At 36.7% G+C, this 11,134-nt stretch overlaps 1 long non-coding RNA gene across 1 annotated transcript; it reads left to right on the top strand.

The window, feature by feature from the left end:
* The first annotated feature begins 2,769 nt into the window (after positions 1-2,769).
* Positions 2,770-10,743, top strand: LOC141609529 (uncharacterized). The gene is made up of 4 exons (XR_012527453.1): positions 2,770-2,851; positions 4,274-4,352; positions 9,032-9,117; positions 10,542-10,743. It is a non-coding gene; the product is annotated as an uncharacterized LOC141609529 (long non-coding RNA).
* Positions 10,744-11,134: the final 391 nt, after the last annotated feature.

Raw genomic sequence — 11,134 nt, 5'->3', positions numbered from 1 at the left:
CAGCATTCGCCGAAACTCGGATTATCGTGAAAATGTGTTAAAGCTCGTTATTTAAAGCTGAAATCGAACAGGTTGATTCCTGAAATGATCTCGGACACGTGATTGAAAAATAGGGAGAAATAGAAACAGGTTCCGGTACGACCTTCCGAACGGCTGAAATTGAAGTGTATCATACTCGGTTTTTTGGGATTCCGGGGTCCCGGAATAAAATTCTCTGGAAATCACATAAAAATTTCCTCGGGTCAGATAAAGTGGCCACGCAAAGTTTGAGCACCAACGGAAGACATTTGGGGGTGCCGGTGTGCCACAAACCAGCATTCGCCGAAACTCGGATTATCGTGAAAATTGTGTTAAAGCTCGTTATTTGAGGCTGAAATCGAGCAGGTTGATACCTAAAATCGAACAGGTTGATTCCTGAAATGAGCTCGGACGCGTGATTGAAAAACATGGAGAAAAAGAAACAGGTTCCGGTACGACCTTCCGAACGGCTGAAATTGAAGTGTATAAATACACGGTTTTTCGGGATTCCGGGGACCCGGAATAAAATTCTCCGGAAATCACATAGAAAGTTCCTCGGGTCTGATAAAGCGGCACGCAAAGTTTGAGCACCAACGGAAGACATTTGGGGGTGCCGGTGTGCCATAAACCAGCATTCGCCGAAACTCGGATTATCGTGAAAAATGTGTTAAAGCTCGTTATTTGAGGCTGAAATCGAGCGAGTTGTTGATACGAAATCGAACAGGTTGATTCCTGAAATGAGCTCGGACGCGTGATTGAAAAACAGGGAGAAATAGAAACAGGTTCCGGCACGACCTTCCGAACGGCTGAAATTGAAGTGTATCATACTCGGTTTTTCGGGATTCCGGGGTCCCGGAATAAAATTCTCCGGAAATTACATAAAAAGTTCCTCGGGTCAGATAAAGTGGCCACGCAAAGTTTGAGCACCAACGGAAGACATTTGGGGTGCGGTGTGCGCAAAGAAACCAAAGATTCGCCGAAACTCGGATTATCGTGAAAAATGTATTAAAGCTCGTTATTTGAGTCTGAAATCGAGCAGGTTGATTCTAAAATCAAACAGGTTGATTCCTGAAATGAGCTCGGACGCGTGATTGAAAAACAGGGCGAAAAAGAAACAAGTTCCGGTGTAACACCCCGTATTTTATTAAGTTGGATAAAATTATTTTAATTGCTACTTTGTATTTAATTACGTTGGTTAACGATTTATATATTTATTTTCTCAGCTAATTAATTAATTTCATCATAATTCGATACGTTAATTTTAATAATCATTAATAAGTTTATTTAAAGTTAGTTCGAGTTTATTGAAATTAGTTCGAGTTTATTTATTTAATAATTTCCGTTTCTTTACGAGTCCTTATGAAAGTTGTTTTAAGTAAACCCGAGATGGATTTTGGGAACAAAACCGTCCAATTAGCTATTTTGAGCTTATTTCACTAAATTAGCAATTTTTATTAATATCCGTTAGTTTCGTAAAAATCGCTAATAATTCCGATTCAAGCGGATATCGTATTATTTACGTTAACTAGCTGAGTTTATTTTATTTTCACTCATTAAATTTATTTATTATTGATTCCGTTTTATTACTGAAACTTTTACTTAAATCGGTTAAATTTAACTCGAAACGGTTTTAATAACGATCGAAGTTTCTTAACGACGAAGAAACGTACGTATAATAAATAGCAGGCTAGCAGGCTGCTGTCTCATTTCACATTCTTACGTCAACTTTTCTTCTTCTTCGTTCTTTTTCTTCTTCTGGCGAATTCTTTTTCCTTTTCAAAATTTGATCTGTTAATCGACGTCGGTATTGCCGTTCCTTATCCGTTTTCAACTATTTTTGTTCCATAGCGCTCCTTTCGTCGTTTTCGTCAATCCGTTGTAAGTAAAATTCATTTTCGTTATGTATTTTTACAAACCCAATTTATGTTTTTAGCTTTGTTTATTATAAGACGGTTGTATGTACTAAAATAGACGGTCTGGTAGAATATTTGTTAGTCATAAATGATTAGTTCAATCGGAAAAAGGTAATAATGATAGGTTACTCAGTATTACTTGTTAAATTTGTGTATTTTGAAAGCTGGTTAGTCTGTTTTGTAGTTGAGACAGTGTATAATTATATATAGGGATCATTATGGATGTTAATTAGTCAGTTGTATAGTTGAGACGGTGTATATCCGATATGTGGAGATGATTGAGACGGTGTATACCGACCTCTAGGGATCATTTGGGATGCTAGCTAGTAAGTGGTATATTTGAGACGGTGTATCCGACATGTAGGGATTGTTTTGGGATGCTATTTGGGATCTTGTTTAGTTGTGGTATTGTGCGAAGAAATTAGGATTGTTTTTGAGTCCGCTTTGCGGGTACTTTGGGACATTTTTGGGGCTGTTTTGACTCGGTTTAGGACTGGTTTAGGATTGTTTGAACTCGTTTTGGTACCGATTTTTGTGCGACCTTCCGATTGTTTTGGGACGATCGAAATGGAGGCCGTGTGGGCTGTTTTGGCCTCGGTTTTGGGAGCCGTGACATTTGGGACGGATAAAATGGTGCTTTATGGGACTGTTTCTAGGGCGTAAAAGTTGTGAAAATTTTTTGGTATGCTGTCAAAAGGGAGGGTCATAATGGTTTATGAACATAAGACAGTAGCTAATGAATATGATTTACATGTTTTGATTTAAATTAATTTCCGTCTCATATTTTATATAAAGATAATTCGTTAATATCGTCCTTTCACATAATTATTTTAGGTGGCTCATATGTGGTTGAAGAGGAAGAGTAATTTTGGGTTTTAGAAGCTTTCTCAAGTTATTGCTTGTCTCTTTGCTAGCTTAAGGTAACTATTCCGAGTGACTCGACGAATTAATGTCACATTAGTAGTTAATGTGTGCCTGTTGTTTGTTAAGTGTTTAGGTGATTGATAATGTGTTACTTTCGTTTTTCACATGATAGAAATTAGAAATAGCATGAGAATAATATTGCGATAAATTTTGTAATTTGGGCCAAAGTAGGCCAAGACTCTGAGCTGGGCCAGATTGACCGAACGAGTTTGGTCAAGCTAGGTTTAAACCGATCGACCTCGATTTGACCGATGACCCGTCGCGGGACTCGGGTCGAGGGTTTGTCTTTGAGGTGAGATTAGTTGTTATTGGAGGTTTTATGTTATGCCTTGATATTTGTAATTATCATTTCACATGTTGGTTGTTGGATGAATTGGTTGCCTTATACTTGATTCTTCTTGTCTTGTTGCCATTTTAGCTTGTTCTCATGAATTATGAGATTAACGGTTAATTGGAATTTGGATTATTGTTGATATTGAGGATATTGTTGGATTGTCTCTTTGAATAGACATTTATATAGCCTTTCACATGATAGAATGTTAACATTTATGTTGGTAAGTTGAACTCTTTGCCCTCTTATGGTTAAGTGGGTGTCCTATTTGTCTTGTGTGGTGTGGGCTAAAATATTCAAGCTGGGACTAGTTGGGACTAGGTCCTAGGTGAGTATTTCGGCCTCCATCATAGATAGGTCTTTATAGTCTTTGACGAGTATATGTTCCTTTGCTTGATAGCCTTTGTGTTCGACTAGTGGATGTTTATCCAAGTTGGGGCATGACCTCGGGTACTTATTTTGATAGTATGGGGTCAACTTAAGTACTAGCCAACCCTTCGGTGGTGTCCTTAGGGTACTCACTTCACTTTGTTTTAAAAAAAGTTGTGGGTCTTGGGTGCGGTGGTGTGTATCCGCATGTCTAGGTCTGCGCAGATTTTAGGCTAGGGTTGTGTTGTCTCTTGGCCATGTTTTCTTAATAGTAACCGCTGAGCCAAGATACCGGTTCGATTACCTTCCCTACCTCGTGGTATAGACTCGAGTTACAAAGTGACTATTGACCGTACTAAGAACTTATGCCTGTCTTTGATATATTGCCCTTTCTTGTTTGATGATTCTATGAATCATAGAAGGTGAGATGCAAGCCGGCTATGGTTGATAGAGTTTGGATTCCGTGTGTTATTTGACTCACATGATAGTGTAGTATGAGTCGGTCTAGTATTCACATGCTAGGACTATGTGTTGTTATATTGTTGTTCACATGATAAGCACGATTGCCTTAGCATCTATATGCTAAGGCAGTGTGTGATTCGTATTCATATTCTTATGTTTACATGTTATATTAATTATGACATTTCGTGGCTGGGAGAACTCGGAGTTACTCCCCACTGACTGTGGCTTTCGTATTTGTATAAAATGCGAATGACAGGTAGGTGATGCATATATGGGGTACATGGACGAGCTAGCGAGCAAAGTAACCTTGGGACCTAGACTGGTTTTATTTTATGGTGACCCTTAAACCCTTTTTATGTCACATACATTTTAGGGACATATGTCTCCCTCTTTACATTTAGTTGTATAATTTGCTATTCGCGACTTTAGCGATGGTTATGTTATGAAACTTCTAGTTAGACCTTGTATGTTTGACACCTTCCAATTTGGATATCTTTATAACGAGTTCGGGTTTTAAAATTAGGGTTTTTACCCAAATGAACCTATTACAAACATATCCATGCGGTTTTATTCTAGAATTACGTGTTTACATTTCCGCGATAATTGAGGGTGTCACAGTTGGTATCAGAGCATATTTGCTTCCGACGCACGTTTGTGCACCCCAATATAAATAACTTGACCTTAAAATAATAAACTTGAGAGATGGGTAAGATGGGTAGACTTAGGACCTTATGTTGTAGTCTCTTTGTGTTTGCTCTTTGTTAGGTACTAACCTGTTTGTTGATTGTCATTTGATAATTGTTGCGTTCTTGGATCAATGACCGTGAACTTATTTATAGTTAATGGAGTTATTACCCTTATTATAAAAAAAAAAATTTGAACTAAAGGTTTTGAAAATATTTTAATGTTTTTCACTGGTTTTAACGTCAATTAGTGTTAAAGCTTGTTATTGGAGACGTCTGATAATTAGTTTTATCATTTGTTGGTGTAAAAATGTATTTTTATGTCTTTGAATTGGAATATTGATGTTCTTGAGTGATCGCCAAGAGTATCTCCGTTCCATTGAAAGGACACTTATATTTTACGAAGATCAAGATTTAGTGCCGATTGCTGAGGAGTGAATATTTGTTCAACCTTTGAAGAATGCTTCTACTTCCTTGAAGATGTTTCTCGTTCTTTTTGTATCTCGCCTTATTCTTAATCTCTTGGTGCTTATCCTCCTTCTAAACTCCCTTCTGTTTTACTTTAAAAGCTACGCTTGTACTCCTAACTTGTCTTTTGTTCCTTGCTTATCCTCCCTTAACGCCATTTGATAGTACTCTTTCTTGTGAGAAATGTTGACCTTGGTTGGAAAATTCGACTTTTGAGGAGATTGTTTGTGTTTGACCCTTTCCTGGTTTTGAGAGGATTTGATGATGGAAAGACTTAGGTAATGTGATGAGACATACTTAGTGATTCTTATACCTATAGATCCTTGATAAAGTCAGTACGTTGGATTGGTGGATTTTGTGTGTCAAGTGTGAGTTGCATTGTTTACTGAGGTTATGGAACATGGCATTGTTGTTTATGTTTGGGATACTAGTGCTTACTACTTGACTTAAAATGGATGAAACTGAATGGTGGATTTGAGGATATAGGGTTGACTAAGTAGTCGAGTTTGTGATTGGCTTCCATAATCACTTTGGATATGAGGGTTTGATAATGTATTGGTGATGTGATTTGGTATTAGTTGTCTCTTGAGAGTTCTTGAGTTGAGAGAGACTTAGTATTGAGAAGAATTTGTTAACCCTATAGTTTTATAGACCTTGAGGTCGCATTGAGTACTTGAGATGATGGGATGATGTCGTAGCTGAGTGTAGCTGAGTGTAGTTCTGTTTTGGGAATCCTTGATAAGTAAAAGGATAGAGAAACTTGAGATCCTATTGATTTTTCAGATTTTGGGGTTGGTATGTTACTACCTTGTTTTGAAATGAGAACCTTGTGGAATATTTGAGGAACCTTCTCTTGGAGTTTAGAGCTTGGTATTGGGATTCTTGATTGAAGGTTTACTTTTTTAAGGAACCCATAGTTGTCACTAGTTGGATACGAATATAGCTTTGTTGGAAGCCTTAACCTTAGGCTTGTGAAAGTTGTTTCGGGATGTTTGAGGATTTGGAGCGATGAGATCACACTTATAGTGGAGTACCTTGTTTCAGGGAATAGATTAGGATGAGGTAACATAAGCGATTGAGGAAAACCTTGGGAGTGATGTGGTTATGAGTTTTGTTGTTAGGAAGTTTTCGGAACCGTTTTGAGTGATGTTGTTGTTTGAGATAAGAGTGTCTGGCGTTTCCTTGTTGTCTAATTTCCCTTTCTCCTTGATCATAAGCGTTACCGTTCATACCTCATTTCCTCGCTTCATCTTGCTTCTCCTTTAAGTTTGACACTCGTATCTTGTGAAACTCTATCTTTGACATCCTTGTAATTTTGACTTCAATTTCTACCCTATGAAAGTCATTATAGCTCTCTTGTTGATTAAGTTTGAGCTCTCTTAACATACTTTGTTTCTATGTTATCTAAGTTACTTTCCTTTTTGTACAACTTCTAAACTTACAAGCTACCAGTTTCGATTCATTTTTAAAAGTTTATGTCACTTCTGCAAACCTAACCTATTTTAAAGATTTGAAAATGAAAATTCGATTTAATTTTCTAATTGTTCTTTGAGTATAGACTTCTTTATCATGGTTTTGAGTTGCTAAACCTGAGATTTTTGTAAATTTTATCCAATTTCTATTCACTTTGATCTAATCATGATGCCTTTGTTAAAGTTTAATATTATATTTCAGGAATTTAACTCCCCTTTTAGTTTAAAGGTGAAACCTTTATTTCTATTTTGGCTTTTGCAAAAGAAAATTTGGGTAAATTACCTTTTCTTTTGATTTTAACGTTGATCGGATGTTAGAACTCGTTATTAGAAATGTTTAATAACTTGTTCTACTCTTGTCGACGAGTGATTTTCGGTTTTAAATTTGTTTTTGACTTGGAAAGTTAGCGCTCTTGTGTGCACGACAAGGGCAATTTCGTTCCATGAATGAGACTTATACATTTGAAAACTTTTCATTAATGTTTCTGAAAGTATTTTGATTTTCGATTTATACAAATGATTTGCCTTTGACCTTATCTTGGATTTGGAATGTGATGTTCTTGAATGCGCAACGAGAACACTTCCGTTCCTCGATGAGAATCAGTTCGTCGGAAAATTTTATTTGAAACTTTTGAAAGAATTTTGATTCTTACGATAAGTGACCTTTTAAATGTTTTGGTTACCGATTCCAATTTCAGTTTTATTTTTATAACCTTTTATTTATACTTTCAAGTTTCGAGGACGAAACTTTTTAAAAGATGGGGTGATTGTAACACCCCGTATTTTATTAAGTTGGATAAAATTATTTTAATTGCTACTTTGTATTTAATTACGTTGGTTAACGATTTATATATTTATTTTCTCAGCTAATTAATTAATTTCATCATAATTCGATACGTTAATTTTAATAATCATTAATAAGTTTATTTAAAGTTAGTTCGAGTTTATTGAAATTAGTTCGAGTTTATTTATTTAATAATTTCCGTTTCTTTACGAGTCCTTATGAAAGTTGTTTTAAGTAAACCCGAGATGGATTTTGGGAACAAAACCGTCCAATTAGCTATTTTGAGCTTATTTCACTAAATTAGCAATTTTTATTAATATCCGTTAGTTTCGTAAAAATCGCTAATAATTCCGATTCAAGCGGATATCGTATTATTTACGTTAACTAGCTGAGTTTATTTTATTTTCACTCATTAAATTTATTTATTATTGATTCCGTTTTATTACTGAAACTTTTACTTAAATCGGTTAAATTTAACTCGAAACGGTTTTAATAACGATCGAAGTTTCTTAACGACGAAGAAACGTACGTATAATAAATAGCAGGCTAGCAGGCTGCTGTCTCATTTCACATTCTTACGTCAACTTTTCTTCTTCTTCGTTCTTTTTCTTCTTCTGGCGAATTCTTTTTCCTTTTCAAAATTTGATCTGTTAATCGACGTCGGTACTTCGTTCCTTATCCGTTTTCAACTATTTTTGTTCCATAGCGCTCCTTTCGTCGTTCTCGTCAATCCGTTGTAAGTAAAATTCATTTTCGTTATGTATTTTTACAAACCCAATTTATGTTTTTAGCTTTGTTTATTATAAGACGGTTGTATGTACTAAAATAGACGGTCTGGTAGAATATTTGTTAGTCATAAATGATTAGTTCAATCGGAAAAAGGTAATAATGATAGGTTACTCAGTATTACTTGTTAAATTTGTGTATTTTGAAAGCTGGTTAGTCTGTTTTGTAGTTGAGACAGTGTATAATTATATATAGGGATCATTATGGATGTTAATTAGTCAGTTGTATAGTTGAGACGGTGTATACTGATATGTGGAGATGATTGAGACGGTGTATACTGACCTCTAGGGATCATTTGGGATGCTAGCTAGTAAGTGGTATATTTGAGACGGTGTATACTGACATGTAGGGATTGTTTTGGGATGCTATTTGGGATCTTGTTTAGTTGTGGTATTGTGCAGTAAATTAGGACTGTTTTTGAGTCCGCTTTGCGGGTACTTTGGGACATTTTTGGGCCTGTTTTGACTCGGTTTAGGACTGGTTTAGGATTGTTTGAACTCTGTTTTGGTACCAGTTTTTGTGCAGCCTTCTGACTGTTTTGGGACAGTCGAAATGGAGGCCGTGTGGGCTGTTTTGGCCTCGGTTTTGGGAGCCGTGACATTTGGGACGGATAAAATGGTGCTTTATGGGACTGTTTCTAGGGCGTAAAAGTTGTGAAAATTTTCTTGGTATGCCTGTCAAAAGGGAGGGTCATAATGGTTTATGAACATAAGACAGTAGCTAATGAATATGATTTACATGTTTTGATTTAAATTAATTTCCGTCTCATATTTTATATAAAGATAATTCGTTAATATCGTCCTTTCACATAATTATTTTAGGTGGCTCATATGTGGTTGAAGAGGAAGAGTAATTTTGGGTTTTAGAAGCTTTCTCAAGTTATTGCTTGTCTCTTTGCTAGCTTAAGGTAACTATTCCGAGTGACTCGACGAATTAATGTCACATTAGTAGTTAATGTGTGCCTGTTGTTTGTTAAGTGTTTAGGTGATTGATAATGTGTTACTTTCGTTTTTCACATGATAGAAATTAGAAATAGCATGAGAATAATATTGCGATAAATTTTGTAATTTGGGCCAAAGTAGGCCAAGACTCTGAGCTGGGCCAGATTGACCGAACGAGTTTGGTCAAGCTAGGTTTAAACCAGTCAGCCTCGATTTGACCGATGACCCGTCGCGGGACTCGGGTCGAGGGTTTGTCTTTGAGGTGAGATTAGTTGTTATTGGAGGTTTTATGTTATGCCTTGATATTTGTAATTATCATTTCACATGTTGGTTGTTGGATGAATTGGTTGCCTTATACTTCAGTCTTCTTGTCTTGTTGCCATTTTAGCTTGTTCTCATGAATTATGAGATTAACGGTTAATTGGAATTTGGATTATTGTTGATATTGAGGATATTGTTGGATTGTCTCTTTGAATAGACATTTATATAGCCTTTCACATGATAGAATGTTAACATTTATGTTGGTAAGTTGAACTCTTTGCCCTCTTATGGTTAAGTGGGTGTCCTATTTGTCTTGTGTGGTGTGGGCTAAAATATTCAAGCTGGGACTAGCTGGGACTAGGTCCTAGGTGAGTATTTCGGCCTCCATCATAGATAGGTCTTTATAGTCTTTGACGAGTATATGTTCACTGCTTGATAGCCTTTGTGTTCCTGACTAGTGGATGTTTATCCAAGTTGGGGCATGACCTCAGGTACTTATTTTGATAGTATGGGGTCAGCTTAAGTACTAGCCAACCCTTCGGTGGTGTCCTTAGGGTACTCACTTCACTTTGTTTTAAAAAAAGTTGTGGGTCTTGGGTGCGGTGGTGTGTATCCGCATGTCTAGGTCTGCGCAGATTTTAGGCTAGGGTTGTGTTGTCTCTTGGCCATGTTTTCTTAATAGTAACCGCTGAGCCAAGATACCGGTTCGATTACCTTCCCTACCTCGTGGTATAGACTCGAGTTACAAAGTGACTATTGACCGTACTAAGAACTTATGCCTGTCTTTGATATATTGCCCTTTCTTGTTTGATGATTCTATGAATCATAGAAGGTGAGATGCAAGCCGGCTATGGTTGATAGAGTTTGGATTCCCGTGTGTTATGTGACTCACATGATAGTGTAGTATGAGTCGGTCTAGTATTCACATGCTAGGACTATGTGTTGTTATATTGTTGTTCACATGATAAGCACGATTGCCTTAGCATCTATATGCTAAGGCAGTGTGTGATTCGTATTCATATTCTTATGTTTACATGTTATATTAATTATGACATTTCGTGGCTGGGAGAACTCGGAGTTACTCCCCACTGACTGTGGCTTTCGTATTTGTATAAAATGCGAATGACAGGTAGGTGATGCATATATGGGGTACATGGACGAGCTAGCGAGCAAAGTAACCTTGGGACCTAGACTGGTTTTATTTTATGGTGACCCTTAAACCCTTTTTATGTCACATACATTTTAGGGACATATGTCTCCCTCTTTACATTTAGTTGTATAATTTGCTATTCGCGACTTTAGCGATGGTTATGTTATGAAACTTCTAGTTAGACCTTGTATGTTTGACACCTTCCAATTTGGATATCTTTATAACAGGTTCAGGTTTTAAAAATTACAGGTTTTTACCCAAATGAACCTATTACAAACATATCCATGCAGTTTTATTCTAGAATTACGTGTTTACATTTCCGCGATAATTGAGGGTGTCACATCCGGTACGACCTTCCGAACGGCTGAAATTGAAGTGTATAATACACGGTTTTTCGAGATTTCGGGGTCCCGGAATAAAATTATCCAGAAATCACATAGAAAGTTCCTCGGGTCAGATAAAGCGGCCACGTAAAGTTTGAGCACCAACGGAAGACATTTCGGGGTGCCGGTGTGCCACAAACCAGCATTCGCCGAAACTCGGATTATCGTGAAAAATGTGTTAAAGCTCGT

This window comes from Silene latifolia, chromosome 10 (genome assembly GCF_048544455.1).
Source record: "Silene latifolia isolate original U9 population chromosome 10, ASM4854445v1, whole genome shotgun sequence".
NCBI classification, from domain to species: Eukaryota; Viridiplantae; Streptophyta; class Magnoliopsida; order Caryophyllales; family Caryophyllaceae; genus Silene; species Silene latifolia.
The sequence above is the reverse complement of the archived record's forward strand: the minus strand, read 5'-3'. Positions and strand labels throughout refer to the sequence as shown.